This window comes from Protopterus annectens, chromosome 8.part0 (genome assembly GCF_019279795.1).
Source record: "Protopterus annectens isolate FY-2018-M chromosome 8.part0, PAN1.0, whole genome shotgun sequence".
Lineage (NCBI taxonomy): Eukaryota > Metazoa > Chordata > Ceratodontiformes > Protopteridae > Protopterus > Protopterus annectens.
This window is the reverse complement of record NC_056741.1, coordinates 1,292,880,114-1,292,899,531: the sequence shown is the minus strand read 5'-3', so window position 1 is coordinate 1,292,899,531 and position 19,418 is coordinate 1,292,880,114.

Genomic DNA, 19,418 nt, shown 5'->3' with positions numbered 1-19,418 from the left:
TAAGAAATGTAGAAAATTTCCAGTTAATACCTCACACACAGTAAAACTAGCTAGAAAAGTAAGCAGCAGACAATAAAACTGCTATAAATAACTCGTGAAAATAAGCAAAAAAATGGGATACTTAATGTTATATATCGCAGATCAGAGTTTGCTCAGTGCCCTTCCTCCACTTAGCTCAGTGTGAAATAGTGTCTGCCAAACTTGAAGTTCCTCATTTCACTGTTGGTGAGTACATTTTCCTGTTGGCCAAAAAAGTGGCAAATAGCCCTTTCACACTGATTGCAGTGACTTAGAATTTTCCTTTTCTTTGACAACCTCAACTTTGATTTTAAAATTTTACCAAGATGTGTGAAGCAAAATACCCCAAATGGGGTTATATGTGAGATGTACCTTTCCTGTATCATTTTGGAAAGATGCATTATTTAACCCTCCTTCTAAGCCTTTGAGGTACATGAATATTTCTGTCATCTTTCTCTTGTCTCCTTTCATAGGTTCATAGATTAGTACTAGGCTAACTGCCCTTACGAGCCATTTTAAGCCTAGCCAATTATCCCTTGTGAGACTCAACCCTGCACATTGTGTTTGTAAGGCAAACACCTTAACCATTAAGCCACCCTCCCAAAATACTGGCATTAATGGCTGACTGTAGTCCTCACTGATTTACCAGAAAATGAAAAATATTTTGAGAGACATAGTATAAATGTAGACACAATCAGGGCAGAATTCTGGACAGTTGAGAGGTATAGTATGGTTATTAAGAAGGAGCTGTTGTGGAATCTGGTAACTACCAAATACAATGACTCAACATTTGTTGATATTAAATTATAATCCATAAGTCAGAACTCAATGGCTAATGTATTTATTGGCCACATTTATAGATCACATAGGAATGTAAAGTGTACTCCCATTTTGCATTTGTATGTGTATTTGGGTAACAAACAAAAATTGTTGGAAAGCTGTAGAACAGAGAATTGAACAGAATTGGATTCAAGACATCTTTGGAGGTATAGCTTTGTTCAAAGTTGTTCAAAGTGAGTGGTGACCCAGAATCTGAGCTATTTGCTAGCTGTGTTGGTTCAGTACTTGTTTTTTTACTTTTAGTTTACACAGTTTTTTTGTACCGCACCTTCCACCTGTTCCTGTATATTTTTGCTATTTGTGGATATTTGGTAGTTGTCTTTCAGCCAGTTGCTAGTCACCCTTACCAGGCAGTCATTTACTCCTTAGTATCTAACTACAAGTAATATCTGTGAATTTGATATACTTGAATGTAATTTATAAGTGCAAATATACTGGTATTATAGAAATACCAGTATGCAGACAATGGCTAACTAACTCATAAAAGTCTTCTCAGCTTGGTAATATGTTCCTTCTATGAATAAAGCCATATTGCTGGATTTTGTTGCATGCTGAAATGTTGGTGATATTTATCGGTGGTATAGTTGGTCGAATTATGTAATGATTGAACTTCACCAGATTGACTGTTATATAATTTAGGGATTTTTCTCCTTTCTATGAGATTCATGACCCTGGAGTGAAGTCCACCGCAGTGTGTATGAAAGTGCTAAATGAATACTATCGTATTTTTGTTTTATATTAAAAGTGAGCATTTTTAAGTATCTAGTTTGTGTTTCATCTCTACTGGGAATCTGTCACAGCACAACATTTAGTGTTTGCTTTGGCTTGGTTTACATTTATGATTACTTTTTTCAGATTATTTAGTTAGAGATAATGGTAATCACTGATAAGTTTGTTTGATGTTTTGTGTTTTGAGCAATCTTATTGTAATTATTCAATATATGCTTATACACACACACACACACACACACACACACATACACACACACACACACACACACACACACACACACACACACACACACACACACACACGTGCATGTAGCTTTCAACCGTGCCAAATTTCTTGGTTTTTACCAGTTTTGAGGTTGAAATAATGGGGTGCCATGATTCCCGAGTGGCACCCCTTAATTTCCGTGTTTCCCGGTTTTCTTTTTTAAATGTGCGAGCATTTCCAGGCTGCTCCAAGTAAGGACAAGCAGTTATTTTTCTTCCTTGACCTCTTGCTTCTCCAAGTAAGACAAAAAGTTATTTTTCTTCCACGACCATGAGCAAAATGTGGTTTATTACTTTATTTATTCAAAGCTGCGAGAACATTTGTGGTTTGTACTTCAAAAGTGTGTGTGTGCGTGTGTGTGTGTGTGTGTGTGTGTGTGTGTGTGTGTGTGTGTGAAATGCCCCAGTTAAATATACCTGGTGACTAGAGTTACCCATACTCAAACCCTGTACCTTTGGCAGATAACAAGAGCCTGAATTCCCTACCCACCATCACTTGCAGGTTTTTGCTTCATATTTTTGTTCTGTTCTGTTCTGTTTCTCATAAAATATGTGGTTTTCTGGATTTTTGTGGCAAATCAGTGAAGGACTGAATTCACTAAATAATGACAGGCATTTAAATTTCAGACTTCATATTCTTCAGAAAATACATGGTAACACAAACCTTTTATTCTAGCAATTTTCCAAGTTTATAAGATCAATATTTGAAATTTGTCCCTATTTTTGGGGCTGTATTCCTCCATTATTGGCTTTGTCCAGTTTTTTTTGTGCTAAGAGGTTGAGAGCTATGGTGAGAATGGAATTCACTAAATGATAGCCATTTAAGTTTCAGTCTTCCTATCTTTCAGGAAGCAGCTTATTTGGCATAGTGGTATGTTGCTCTGACTGTCATGCACAGGGTCCTGGGTTCAAAACTTGGCAGTGAAATGAATGGTGGTAACACATTTTATTCTAGCAACTTTCCAAGATTATACAAGCAATGTTTAAAATGTGTCCCTGTTTTTTGGGCTTTTGTCCCCCCCAATAAATTTTGGCTTTTTCCAGATTTCTTGTGCTGCAAAGTTGAGAGATACACTGAGTGTCGAGTGGATTTTACAAGCAGCTGAGATCTTCAGGGTAAGAGAAGTTTAGTGCTGCTTATGCTGAGTCAGCTTGCATTGTTAATATCATAAAAGGTTGAATACTTGCTTTTGATGCAGAAGGCTGTGGGTTCTACTCCCACAGTATGTAGATGCATTGCTGATGCTATACCGTGTCATACATTTAAAGGGGGTGGTTGCTGCAGTCCTGCAAATATCCTCTTTGGTGGCGATAATTAGTAACTATGAACCTGTTATCAGTTTGCCATCCATTCCCTATTGCAATATTACTAGCTCATCATTTTTTAATGTAACATAGGCAATTTATTCCTCAAGTGCAACAGGCACTTTATTTGTAGATGAAACAATGAAATATAAAGTTGTTTGCTAGCAGCGTCTTCATTAGTTACAGATCTCTTTAATGTGGGATTATTTAGATGACTTTTACTTCTGCAGGGATTGTGCATATTTACTGATACTGGTGGATTTTAGAGGTCTGAGTAGACTTTTATGATAGAAATGTTCTTAATTTGGCAGTTTTTGTCATTATTGGTGCATGCATTTTGTTTCTTTGTTTACTGGAAAAAAATGTTCAAAACAATAAATTTAAAACACCCTCTAACAACTGTAGTGTATTATACTAGGAGTATAATTTAATACAATCAGGAAGGTGTATCAAAGAACACATGTATGTTTCATGTACGAGGGGCCTATAATTTGAAAACAACCCAAAGTTAATCTTTATCTGCCACTGGCCAGATGTATTTTCTTTGAATGTGGATTTCAATGTTGTTTCAATGAATGTGAGTTTCAAGGGCAGAGAAGTTTTAATGCTAAGTCTATTTTCATTGTGAAACTGCAATTGCTTTGTTTAGCAGATGTCTATTAGTGTTTGTGCTGTAAAATGTAAAATAAAACTTTTAAATGAAATTCAAATCATCGTAGAAGTAAAGCAGCATGCACATTACAGTGTTTATGGTAAACAGGGCAAAATAGCCAAGTAATGAGATATTGGAATGGCTGCAGTGGGGAGGGCTGTATATGGGGAGGCCCCATTTGTCCATGATTTTGTGAGGGGGGAAGGGTGGCAAACTCAAAGACAGCCCCGGGTGGCACAAACTGTAGCTACATCACTGATCATAAGGCCATAAAAATGACTTTTGGAGGTCCTAGCAAACTATAATACTATTTTGCTAAGATTAGAATACTGCCTACCATTAAATGCCCTACTTTTACCATGAAACCCACATACTGCAAGTCACCGAAAACAAAATCTTAAGGTTCTTAATCTTCTCTCTTCCCAGTGAACATCATTGTTCATATTTAAAAGAAAATAGTTACCATTTACTACAGGGTCTGGGTCTCTGGAGCCATATTTTGGTTATATGTGCTTCAGTTTGCATTTGAAAGTTGATATCCCACAATTCCATTGGAGTGGACAGGATTACATAATTATGTATGTAAATTTTATGTTAACCAGCGTACAGATTTGTACCTGTTTTACATGGACCTTTGTCCAGATTTTGATGTTTCCAGGTTGAGAGATATGCCATGTATTCATGCACAGACACAGACACAACACAAGCATGCACAGGCACACACACACACACACACACACACACACACACACACACACACACACACACACACACACACACACACACACACACACACACACACACACACATATATAATATATATATATATATATATATATATATTAGACAGGGGAAGGATGCTACCTGACAGCTTGAACTCTATTTTGGAGGTAGCTACAGAACCATGATATAATAGTGGTGTTGAATCCTAGGTTATGAAGTTTGTGTAGGAGAATAGAGTGAGAGACCATGTCAATGGCCTTGGATAAATCAAAGAAGATGGCAGACACTAAGCTTCCATCATTCCTTTCTGTGGTGTATTTGAATGTATTAACAAAGTATAACATATACTATAATGCAATACTTGCAAATAGAAAATTAACTAATTAAAACCAATATTATTTATTTATTTTCAGTAGGGATGTGACCTGGACCACAGGGCCCTGTTGTCATCCACAAATGAGTTATGAAACTGAAATAAGCATAAAGCAGCAATAACCATACAGCAATAATACATATAACATACATGTCTAAGCTAGTATAACAAAGATGCTAAAAATATTATTCCCACGTACAATCCTTCCATGCAGGCCAGTTATTTAAGAATGTTAACTAACAAGAGACTCTATTTTAACTTTTAATAGTACAATGGTACTACTGGAACAGGAATAGATATTATGGTGTGTGTGTGTGTGTGTGTGTGTGTGTGTGTGTGTGTGTGTGTGTGTGTGTGTGTATTTCTGTGTCCAGTCACAGCTCACCATACATAATGCATAAAAACAGCAGAAATCACACCAAATTATTCCATAACGTAATAACATAGGTTAAAAGAACGTATATGGTTTGTCACAAACTAAATTCTAGCAGGTAGAATGGTTTGATGCCTGAAAGAAGAGCTTCTGTTAACTACCTCAAAACAAACCCACAGATGGGTATAAGGGATTATAGAAGAGATGAAACTCAGCAACCTAGCTGTTGTTTCATGGCTTTTGTATCAGACTAAAGGCATGGGTAACTTAAGTAGTTGTGCATTGTAAACAACTTGTGTGAGTGTAGTCAACAGTAACAAAAGCTGGTTTGCCAAACTTCTAAATGTAACATCTACTAATAAATTGCTACTTTTCTTGCTTCTGTGTATACTACGAACCCAACATGCAATTACACAAGCTTCTAATTATTACCTTCTACTGAACAGGAAAAAAAATACTGAAATCTGTGACAAGGCATGAAAATTGTGTTTTTACAAAAAGAAAATCGATACATGTCATTTTCTCCTTGTTCAGTATGTATGGCCACATGAGTGAGGCACCAGTGGAGCCCTCTACTGGTAGGTTGTGGTTTGTGGTATTCAAACAGCAAAGTAACTGGTGTAAGTGACAAACCACAGTTTATATACTTACTGCACCAAATAATTCCTTCATTTTATACATCAACATGTTTTGCACATAGAAGGAATCTTGATTAAAACAGACAGTAACTAGCTGGAACTCTGAACTGCCTTTTATATAACTTGTACCTTCTTTTTCTGTACAGGATCGAGCTGAGGCTGAAAAAGATTTGCATGGCTCAGTCCACATTCCAATTAATAACTGATTAAATAAATATTATAAAATCCTAGCTTATTATTTTATTGCTTATGGTAAGCAATATATTTAATATGTTTTACAATGTATTTTGCAATGTTACCATGAAATCCTTCAGCACTGCAACCAATTTGAATAACTGGTCCTGTCTTTTCATCATATTGTTCAGTCTGAATCATTACAAATCCATTCTCCTTTGAAAGTAGCAATGCGTTACACTCTCAGTTCATTGTTTCTCCTTGTTATCTGTTTTATTTTCCTGTTCACGCTTCTCTAGTCTTTGTAAATAGATGTGATTTATCTCCTTCAGTTTAACACCAATTATAATAAAAGTGTCTTTGTTGTGTTTTACAAACTTTCTACTGGAAGAAGGCTTCTGCCACTGGAATATCATGGTGTTTTGTTTGTTTACTTTGGTAACTCCATCCCTGTTGTTTTCAGGGCTAAGCCAGTCAGTGCTATTAGTCAAGGCTTACTTTTTCCTAAAGAGTGGAGGGGCTGAGTTCCCCAAGGGTTGTTGCCATGACAATCTGCCCTCAAAGCTGCGGCAGTTGTTCATGTTGCACATAACTGGTATTCACTCTGCAAACAGGGAAGTTTTACCTATTTCCTTTCTTCTGCCTATCCAGCAATACGGCATGAGATAGTGGTTTCAGCAATGTTTCTATGCATTCATGCATGCCTGCTACAACATGTCTCTTATGCTGTTCTGTAGCACTCCCAGTTAAGTCCCTTTTACATATTGCAAGATATCTTGAATAATGCCAAGCACGTTATCCACATGTTTTATTCTTAGTATATTTCCTTCACAGAGGCCTTTGGAAAACTCATGTTCCATTTCATAATCCAAATGATGATACTGTTCAAGTCACGCCCCTACCAGAATACTAGTGTTTTTATATCATACAGCATCATTTTATTTATTTTAGATTTTATTTTTTATTAAAGTTCTACAGCTGATGGAAAAATGTGAAGTATTACTGCAATCAGGTCATGCTAAGCTGTATACCAACCTGTCAGGCAATTTGACTAAACTGTCCTACACTACTCCTTCAAGAAGCATTTGTGGGAAAGCCAAACCCACTGCTACCAACTGCCCATGAGCCTGCCTGTTCTCTGCAAGGTGATCAGACACAAGACTTAGAAATGTAACCTGCTAGTGCCCTTTCCCTTCCTAGACTGCTGAGCAGCCTGACGCACAATAGTTACAGTTTGTAACTTTGGTGTGCCTTTCCCTGGGTTGTCATGTTACTTCAGAACATAATGATCCAATTCAGTTTGTGCCTAACCTATAAAATAATAAACAGTGTGTTTTACACAGGCCTACAGCACCACAGAAGAGCTTATTAGTTCCTTACATGTTTTGCAACATGAACCCATGTAAGAAAATGCTAATATATTTCCATAAATTAAATTATCTGAATGGAGTATGTCATACAAATGTAATCTATGACTGTTAGATATTTATATTATTGCATGCATTGCCTGCAAAATCACCTCAGGACACTTCTGTGCTGTATAAATATAGCTAACAAGTGATGTTCTCAGATTTTTTTAATGATGTGCATGGCTATGCTGGCTGGCTTTTCATTCCCTGTCCACTCCACAACACCCCTTATCCTCAGTTACACATTATATCCCTCAATTTCTTGGATGACTCTCTCCCTACCAACAGCCTGATCTATAGCTATTACACAATCTAGCTCATAATGATTTTTCCCCTCCCTTTGGATCATGTGTCCTTGTGCACATAAGACACAAATAGTTAATTTCTTCCATCTGCACAGTGGAACAGTCTATTCCTCTGGTTGCTCTGCACCCGCCCCATCCTCAACTATTACACTGTCACCTAGTACAGTGGAGGTAGTTGCACTGTCCTAAACTGGCAGCTCATTACTACCCAGAGTCCTCAGGAAATGATTTGTCATTAGTGGTTTGAAACAATATTAGACAACAAGCTTTGGCATTGGTTTCCAGTATGTTTATGGGTACCTACCTGTCCCTTGCCATTCACTGACAAAATATGTAATGATGTGACACTGAACAGTGCATTTTCAAAATCGCTTGCAATAACAGCTTTTAGGGAGTTTACTTTCATGTATTCATTCTCCAACCCACCTTTTAATACAGTTTGGTGGGCAAGGCCTATGCCGACACTGGTGCGCACAGCAGAGAAACTAATACTGAACGGGGCGCCAGCCCATCGCAAAACATATATACATACATTGTACGCACACAGCCTAAGGACTACTTGGAGGATCGCAAAGTTACCTAGGGCATGTCTTGGGGGTGTAGAATGAATCCGGGGAGTGCCTGGGAAAACTGAGAAAACACCGTACGAAAGGCACTCCTAAGCAAGAAGCAAATTCATTCCCAGTAGTGGGACAGGTGGTAACTCTAATTCCCAGTCCAGAATGCTACATTTTTTAGTCAGGGAATGTCCCAAGTAAAAATAGCCTTTAATTGTGGAGCCTGGAGGCGTCGTGTGTAAAGGTAACAGATAATAATAATTTGCAAAAAAAAAAAAAAAAAAAAAAAAAAACAATATAGGAACCAGTAATGTGAACAAGTAGACTGGTGGCAAGTGGGTGTAGATGTAAATATTTTCCACGGACTCGGCGTAACTGTTAATTAAAATGATCTAATAAATAAAGTCAGCAAAGACAACAGCAAACGCGATTTGCAGCAATTCATTACAAAGAGATGCATGTATAAATTAATTGGGAGCAGTTCCTACGAATTGCCCATCCTTCTTTTCGTTGTCTTCGCCGTTTTCTCTTACTGATGGAAGCTATTGTACTCTAATTTGGCTGTCATTTCATAATTATTACAAGCCTTGAGCTGATCACTTACAACGGAATACGACTGGGGCAAAAGGCACGGATAAGGTGGTCAACCCAGGACAATTGCTGCGGACGGAGAGGGTCTGTGTGGCTGTGCTGCGCCTGCGTCATGTTGCCACAAGAATACTGATTGATTTGTGTTTATTACCTATTAAGAACAGTCGGGTAGGTCTGGGTAACACATCAATTCATCAAACGAGTCTTTCATGCAAATTCCTAATAAAAACATTTTACTCTAAATGATCTCGAACTAATTAACTAACTGTTAATTAAAGTTTCGCAGACAGGGACTGTAATAACAGTGTTCAGGTTTAGCAGCCCCTGCGATTATTGATAACATCCTTTGCACATTGATTGATTGATCACCCACCTACGCAGGAAGGAGGGAGAGGAAGAGGCTTCACTTAGCAAGTGCTTATCACATGCCTCTCAACTACTCAGCACAACTGGACAAAGCCTAAAATAGTGGGGGGACAATGGCCGAAAAATAGGTTCTGATTTTAAATATTGTTATTATAAACTTAAAAAGTTGCTACAGTAACATCATTTGGATTAGCTTTTGTTTTCTGAAGGATGTGAAGTCTGAAACGCAAACGTTTGTCGTTATTTAATGACTTAAATCCTCAGTGATTTGCTAGAAAACCATAAATTTTATGAGGAACAGACCAACAATATGAGGCGAAAATCTGAACAGTTAAATGTATGGTGTCATAACATGAGTGACCCCGAGCGCATCGGAAGGAGGGCCAATCTTTAAGTCCTAATATTGGAAAAACTTGTACTGTACATTATCCTGTCTTTGTTTTATAGCCAAGTACCCATTTAAAACATTCAGTAAAATGGAAATGAGCTAAAGGGGTGCATTATAACTTAAAATGAACTTACAGTTAAAAAAACAAAATACTTAGACTAGAATCACATGCCAGACAATCAGCATGCTTGAGAATTATAAGAGAAATGGGGGGGGGGGGGGGGGCTAAGGCGTGCTAATGCTGCCTTTTCTGTGAGACCTGATGGATACGGTTGCCGATCCCCTGCAGTATACTTTATAGGGGAGTTAGGGAGTGTATTATTCACAGATTCATGCATCCAGACTTCCCGATAGCGGTTGTTTAATACAGATTTGCTCTTGCTCCGTGATACTTGAACGTTTTCAGAAATGGTTTAAGGAAAAAAAATGCAATGTGGGTGCACACTGACCAAATTAGTTATATTAGGGATGCATAATTATTAATTACAAGTGAAAACTAACTGTTTTAACTCCAGCCATTCATAACACATCTGACTTACATAAATCATTTTTTTACTTAATATTTGATAATCTGGCTGACATAAATTGTCTACTTAATATTTCAAGCTAATTTGCTAGAAAAAGACACGGCACCTTCACTTTCTTGCATATTGCCATGTTTTGTGCTAGAGTTATTTTGCAGTTTTTACTACCAGATTATTACATTCAGAATAAAGATAACAGCACAGTCAGACTATTTCAAGATAAGAATTCTGGATGAGCAACAGCAGAAAATGCTGTATTGGTGGGAGATAAGTGAACAAACAAATGAAGCAAATAAGTTTTCATAGGTACAAGGACATGTACAATCAACACACAAATACAAGTGAATGAGCGACTATTATTTTAAAACACTGAAAAGTTAATCGATAAGATGCATTTAGAAAATGTGAGCAACAAAGGAACATGGTTGTTGTTGTTGTGTCTTTCGGCTTTTCCCGGTTAGGGGTCACCACAGCGGAGGTCAAGTCCGCTAATGATTGGCAATAGATTTTTATGTGCCGAGTTGCCGGCCCTGACGCACAACCTTCAACGAAGGTACGCCCATTTACACGCATGTCTCCACACAGAAGACGTTCTAGCTGAGAATCGAACAGGGCAACGTCTTACTGTGAGGTGTGCTATTTCAAGCTGTAACAAGTAGTAGGACAAATAATGACCCAAACAAAATGACTGCTATGGTGAGAAGGTGTGAAAGGGAAACTGAAAGGCAGAGAATGTGTAGCGGAGTTTAATAATAGTAAAGGAAACCTGACAGAGAGAAACATGTCAAGGTGGGGTGACTAAATTTCATCAGTTCATCGAAACTTGTTAGTCACAGTCCTGCATGTTGTGCCAAAATTCTGTCCCCATAGATGATGCTGTTTTACTCTGCACCATTTCGGGGAAGGAGACGGGGGAGTAAACTCAATGAAATAGGATTTTGACAAATCCTTAGTATTCAGGAACAGTCCCCATCTGGTATGATGAGATCATTCTGGAAGGTAAAGCAATCATGATGTCTAATCTTATCCATTTATTAGTCATTATGAACCAGCCCAGTGCATAAAGGGGCCACAGTTCATAAACCTACCAACCACAATCCATAAGCCAACAAGAAAAGAACCTGCTTCAGTCTGAATACTTTTATCTTCCATTCAATGGGCTATTACAGTCATCACATTCTCTCACATTCTCTAACTCCTTCAGTGACCATATTCTTATTTTTGCCATTTGGAATTCTAACAAAAAGGTACTGAATTCGCACGTAGAAAACAGTCAAACATAATCAGTTTAAAGAAAGCATTTAAAATACTGGTACTAAGCACATGCTAGTCTCCTTTATAACTCATTCATACTGGTACTAAGCACACAACTGCTGAATCCTACACAAATGCACTCTATAAGCACTTACACGAATGCATGGATCATGCTATCCCAAACAGAACCAAGATGCTATCCTCCAAAAAAAAAGGAAGCCAATCTGGTGGTCCCCTGCCATAAACAAACTCTACAACAGAAGGAAGAAACTGTTGCAAAAGAGAGTAAAATCCCATGAGTGGGGGAGCTCCCTGGTCAGCCTTAGTAAGAAGCTGAGATCCTTTATAAGATCCTCCAAAGCTAGGTACAAAACAAAATCGCCACTGATTCTAAGGGAAACCACAAAGTATTCTATATCTATGTCAAGAATCTCAATGACAACACCCAGATCTGCTCTGAGTTACAGCACAAGGGCATGAAAATACAGAACCAACTGATATTGCCAACATCCTGGCAGATAGGTTCAGTGCTAACTTTACCCCCCTCTCACCCCTAAAGGGCCCATATCTATACAGGAAGAATGCAGAGTCTCTGTAATCACATCTACGCAGGTAAAAGCTGCACTCTCTAATACCAAAAACACAGCATCCATGGGACCGGACAACATCCCAGGCTGCATTTTACACGAACTTCAGAACAAACTGGCTTCTCACCTAAGCACCGTGTTCAATCATAGTCTCACATCAGACTTTGTTCCCACTGAATGGCTCATAGCAACAGTTATCCCACTCCACAAAGGGAGACACTACTGATCCTGGGAACTATCACCCAATTAGCCTGACTAGCCTGGTCTGCAAGGCCATAGGTTCATAGGTTGGTACTAGGCCATTGGCCCTAAGGCCTATACAAGCCTAGCCAAACAATTTCCCAGATATTTCTTCTGACAATATTTACTTCCCTGGACCCCTGTCTAGCAGGGTGACTGACATGATCCCCGGGGTGAATTTCCCATCTCCCATCCAATCGTCAAGGTTCCTCTTGAAGAGGGCCAAGGAGGCGCTCTGCTTGACATGTATGGGCAGTCTATTCGAGAGTATGGGGAGTCTCTGGGTCAGGAACCTATCCCTCCAGCATGTTTTGTTCATTGTGATGACAAGGTTTAGATCCCTGGAGCATGTGGCTCTGAGGGATTGAAGATTTCTTTAAGTGGAGCATGTCCAGCAGCTCAGGGTTTGACATGCCCTTGTATGTTAAGAAGAGATCACCTCTGAGTAGACGATATGCTGCAGAGTATAGCTGGGATTTTTTTAGACGGTCAGCGTAGGGCATCTGCTTTAGGCCTGTGATTATTTTAGTGAGGTATTTCTGCGTCCTTTCCAGCTGTTGTAGATGTCTTGTGAGGTACATACCAAATGGGGCATTGTACTCTATAATGGGTCTAATGAGGGATGAGTACAGTAGGACAATGACCTCCTTTTTTCTGTATGAAAAGACCTTAGTGATGAGGTGTGCCACATAGAAGGACTTCCTGACTGTTGTGGCGATGTGGTTATCAAAGGTGAGACCACTGTCCACCTGTGTCCCTAAGTCTCTCATCACACTTTCAGTGTTTAGTGTACTGCCACCTATGTGGTAATTCATGGGTACATGTTTTTTCCCAAAGGGGATAACTATACATTTCTTGGCATTAAGCTTGAGCCCATGGCTCTGGCACCAAGCATCTGTTTCTGTAAGGCCCTTTTGTAGAATATCCACATCATTTGGGGATTCAGTAATGGCTCCTAGTTTGCAGTCATCTGCAAATGTTGTTAGCCAGAGTTCCTTAGTATTGGCCTGTACTTCAGAGTAGTAGATGCCAAACAAGAGTGGTCCCAGGACTGAACCCCGAGGTACTCTACTTGTCACTTGTCTGGAGCTGGATTTGGAGTCGGCTACTTTTACAGTCTAGATACTGTTAGTAAGCCAGTTGACAACCCATCAAGTGATGCAGGGATTTATGCCCAGCTTGGTAAGTTTATCTATGATTCCAGAGTAGGGGATGGTGTTTAAGGACTTGGCAAGGTCCAGATAGGCTGTGTGTACCACCTTACCCTCGTCCGCAGCTCTGGAGACTGATTCAAAGAAGTCAATCAGGTTCAGGAGACAAGATCAGCCCTTCACAAACCCAAACTGGGTGGGCTCCAGTGTTTGAAGGTTGCCAATGTCTTTGTTTATAGGTTCCATGATAATGCGTTCTATGCCCTTGCAGATCAGGCTCATCAGACCGATGGGACGGTAGTTCCCGGGATCCAAGGTGGATCCCCCTTGTGGAGTGGGATAACTGTAGCTATGGGCCACTCAGTGGGCACGAAGCCTGAGGTGAGGTTATGATTAAACATGACACTTAGATGAGGTGCCAGTTCATTTTGTAGTTCATGTAGTACACAGCCTGGGATGTCATCTGGTCCCATGGATGCTGTATTCTTAGCTTTGGAGAGTGCAATTTCTACCTGTGTGGCCATGAGTACTGAAATTTGGCAATCTTTTGGTATTGAGATGGGCCCATTAGGGGGTGAGAGGGGGGGCGAAGTTGGCACTAAATCAATCTGCCAGGATATTGGCAATATCTTTGGGATCAGTATATTTAATGCCATTCTGTTGTAGGTCAGAGCAGATCTGAGCACTGCCATTTAGATTCTTGATATAACTATAGAATGCCTTGTGGTTGCCTTTGTAATCTTTGGTAATTTTATTTTCATAACTAGCTTTGGGGGATTTTATGAGTGATCTCAGCTTCTTATTGAGGCTGGTAAGGGAGTTTTTTGCATCCTGGGATTTTCCTGTTTTCTGCAACAGTTTCTTCCTTCTGTTGTATAGTTTGTTTATGGCAGGGGACCACCATGGAACGTATCATCATGGAACTCATAAACAAAGACATTGGTAACCTCCATACTCTGGACTCCATCCAGTTTGTGTTTGTGAAAGGCAGATCATGCCTTCTGAACATGATCGACTTCTTTGAGGCAGTCAACAAAGCTGTAAATGAGGGTAAGGTGGTTCACACAACCTATCTTGACCTCACCAAGGCTTTCAACACCATTAACCCATTCTGGAGTTATAGATAAACTCACTAAACTAGGTATAAATCCCTATGTCTCAAGATGGGTTGCCAACTGGCTCACTGACAGAACTCACACTGTAAAAGTTGCAGACTCCAAATCTGACTTCAAACAAGTGACAAGTGGACTACCACAGAGTTCAGTCCTGGGATCTCTCTTGCTTGGTATCTACTTCTCTGAAGTACAGGCTAACACAGAAGGCCTCTGGCTAATGAAGTTCGCAGATGACTGCAAACTAGGAGCCATAGTCGAGTCCCCAAATGATGTGGACATCTTACAGAAGGGCCTCACTGAGAAAGATGCCTGGTGTCAGAGGCATGGCCTCAAGCTCAATGTCAAAAAGTGCATTGTCATCCCCTTTGGTAAAAAACTCTGTACCCATGAACTACCACATAAACGGCAGTCTTCTTAATGCCGAACGTGTGATAAGAGACCTTGGGACCCAGGTGGACAGTAGTCTCTCCTTTGATAATCACATCGCCACAGTAGTCAGGAAATCCTTCTATGTGGCACACCTCATCACAAAATGGTTCTCATCCAGGAAAAAAGAGGTCATTGTTCCCCTCTACTCGGCACTCATTAGACCCATTATAGAGTACAACACCCCTTTTGGAATGTACCTCACAAGACATCTACAGCAGCTGGAAAGGCCACAGGTGTACCTCACAAGAAGGTTACTGGCCTCAAACAGATGCCCTACACTGACCGTCTCAAAAAACTCCAGCTTTACTCTGTAGCATATCGCCTACTCCGAGGAGATCTCTGCCTAACATGTAAAGCTATGTTAAACCCAGAGCTGTTGGACATGCTACACCTTAAGAAATCCCAGTCCCTCTGAGCTACATGCTCTATGGACCTAAACCTTGTCACCACAATAAACAGGACATGCTGGAGGGATAGATTCCTGTCCCAGAGACTTCCTATACTCTGGAACAAGCTACCCATCTATGTCAAGCAAAGTTCCTCATTAGCACTCCTCAAGAAAAATCTTGATGAGTGGATGGGAAATAGGAAATACACCCCAAGGATCACTTCTGTGGCTCTGCTCGACAGGGGCACAGGAATTAACTTTCTTGGGTGGCATAAGCCAGGGAACCTTGTTGGCTAGGCTTACTTAGGCCCTTGGGCCATTAGCCTAGTACCTACCTATGAACCTGTGCTAGTCTCCGTTATAACTCATTCATACTGGTACTAAGCACATGCTAATCACCGTTATAACTCATTCATACTGGTACTAAGCACATGCTAGTCTGTGTTATATCTCATTCATACTGGTACTAAGCACATACTAGTCTCTGTTATAACTCATTCATACTGGTACTAAGCACATGTTAGTCTCCATTATAACTCATTCACTCCAGTATTTGTTCTTTACCTGGAACAAGACATATTGGAGAAAAAAGTGCACATAGAGGAAGGCAAACTATTATCCATGGGATCATCTCTGGACTAAATAAAGGCATTAGGGAATTCCAAAGCCATTCTAGGTCTTTAGACCTGTTCATATTGGTTGTGGTTCCTTTCTTTCCAAAGCCAAACAGGAGTACTTTGCTTCTCTCCAAAACTCAGCTCACACAAGCATTCTTTTCTGTGCTGGTATAAACCAGTTACTATCTTCAGACAATAAACACATAAGCGTGTACCATTACCTTATAATATAAACCAGTTACTATCTTCAGACAATAACCACATAAGCGTGTACCGTTTCCTTATCATATAAACCAGTTACTATCTTCAGACAATAAACACATAAGCGTGTACCATTACCTTATCATATAAACCAGTTACTATCTTCAGACAATAAACACATAAGCATGTACCATTACCTTATCATATAAACCAGTTACTATCTTCAGACAATAAACACATAAGCGTGTACCATTACCTTATCATATAAACCAGTTACTATCTTCAGACAATAAACACATAAGCGTGTACCATTACCTTATCATATAAACCAGTTACTATCTTCAGATAATAAACACATAAGCGTGTGCCATTACCTTATCATATAAACCAGTTACTATCTTCAGACAATAAACACATAAGCGTGTACCATTACCTTATCATATGCCTGCACATATTACACAGTAATTTTTGCAGTGCTTTTCTAACATTGTTCCTAAATATCTATTCATAGCTACCATGTTTGCCTATTACTATGAGACTATCACTCAGAATAATCAGTTTCATATCTTAGAAGTGAAACTTTCATCATTGTATGTGTAAGAAAGTAAATGAAATTCTAGATAAAGTCATTTACCCAGACTAAATACCACCCTATTCAGCTGAAGTATGAAAGAGTATAAATTACTCAAGGTCTGGAAATAAGTCATAGTTCTACCATTCAGTAAATGTGGTCTCTGCGTGAGTTTCTCAAGCAATCATCCTATCACTATTCATCGCTTCCAGAAATTTACTACAAACAGCTATTCATTATGATTGTCCAGCTTTACTCTACATAGAAAAAAAAATGTTTGCCAATTTGTTAACATAGCATTCCTACAGATCACGGAGCATACACTGGACTGTTAGATGTCACTGGCCTTAATACAAATCAAACTGAGTAAGAAAAGAGTGGTCAGTGTGCTGCTTCTAAATTTTAATAAGATTTTGACACAGTAAACCATTTTGCCCTTAAGCAGTGTTTTTCCTAGTCCACGTGTTCACTTTTGAGTCACACAGTGCGCCATTCTCACTCTGCCCTTATCCAGTATTTCTGTAATCTAAGCATCCTCTCACCACACCGTGAATGGTTGCCTAGTTATCTCAGTAAGCATCATCAACTAAGTAGTAAAAACAGAATATTCTTTTTATGCAACCAGTTCAGTCTTTCACGGAATCCCTCAAGGCTTTTTGCCTGGCCTTTTATTTTTTACAGTATCTGTTAATTTAATGGAAAAAGTTTGCAAATATGGAAATGTGTTTATACAGATGATATTACCATCCTACTTATGGACTGTTTCAAGTTCATCAGCTTTTTAAACTCAGCTCCAAGTGCCTTTTACTAATCTACAATTATGGAAGAACTGTCCACAGTCCTATCTGAAGTTTTCTAAATCCAAGCTTCTTGCCAATTTTAGATATATTTCTTTGTGACTTTTCTATAGTGACAATGCTAATATGTATTCATCTCTCTTACTCAAAATCTACTATTGATTGTTCTCTTGTAATTTGTAACTACTGCTTTAGTAGTTAGTAACCCCCGCTAGCTTCCCTGCGTTTGCTCATACAAATATTATACATAGTCTATTTACTGTGTATATACTGCTTAAAGTGTTTGTCCTTTAGATTCCAACCCTATTAGCAGGCACCAATCTGTATTTGTATTTTATAACTATGTGGTGCATGGAGGACTATGATTATGCTCCAAAATCAGGAAAAAGACAGCTTTGTCAAGCACTTTCCTGATATGAGCATAACAGCATCCAAACTAGAATATCTGAGCCATTTTCTAAGCTTTAAAAGCTGTTATACAATAAAACATGTGTAGCAGATTGAAGTGTCTAGCTTTTAGTGACATTCATTCATCAGGTGGAACTTCACTTCGGCCTGATGTCTCTATCATCGCACTAAATGTTTATGGCTTTCAGTGCTATAAAACACTTTATATTCCTACACTTTTTTGTAATGGATAGTAAATGAAGTGGATGAAATTCCATGTACTACAAAGAATTATGATTGGTTCTTTCCAACCATAACTATTATTATACATTCTCAACATGGATGTCAAGCTTCACCTCTCAATCTTTGCGTTATTCTGCTGTCAAGGTGAATTTTCTGACATCCATATGTCAAACACATAATTAGTTTATTATGATCAGAAGCCTGATCATAATCTTCTATGTAAAGAACACTATTTTCATGAAAATTGTGATACTATATGCTCTACATTCAATATATTGTACTCTGTTCTTCATATTAGTCAACTTAAAATCTTAAATTGTCAGTGTCTTGGCTTCATCTCTATGTAATTGTTCATCACAATGTAATGATGTAATTATTCTCTATCTTGTTCATCAAGTGTAGTGATGTAATTATTCCCTTGCTTGTTCATAACAATGTAATGATGTAATTATTCTCTTTCTAGTTTGTCACAATGTAGTGATGTAATGATATAATTATTCTCTTTCTAGTTTGTCACAATGTAGTGATGTAATGATGTAATTATTCTCTTTCTAGTTTGTCACAATGTAGTGATGTAATTATTCTCTTTCTTGTTCATAACAGTGTAATGATGTAATTATTCTCTTTCTAGTTTGTCACAATGTAGTGATGTAATTATTCCTTTCTTGCTCATCACAGTGTAGTAAGTACTTATTTTCTTTCATACTGTTACAAGAGTGTGCAGTTATTTTTTTTTAATATACTGCCTTTGCTCTGTGTCATGATAGGTAAAGGTTGTTAGACCAGGCCACTTGCCCAGTTCACCGATGTTAAAACAAATGAATAGAGGTTACATAGGGTCACAGACTGTACTCTTTGTAAAGGTTAGTAAAGATAGTAAGTATATAATGCAGTATAGGAGTGAAGGTCCTTCTACAGTATTCCCATTATTCATGCACCTACTGTTAGGATGGCTTGTCACACAGCTGCACTTTGTGCATCATGTGGATTATTTGTTCTTGGTATATAACAATATTTGCCTTTGCAGTTCATCAGGGGACACTACAAACCATCCACTGTTATACAGCCTGTGGGTGGCAACAGTTTTCAGTATGGATGTAGGAATCCTGAACTGCTTAAATAGTGGGGTTAGCTAAGTAAATTAAAACATCATCTCAAATATTGTAACTCATCATCTGCAAATGTCGTAACTGCTGCATTCTCATC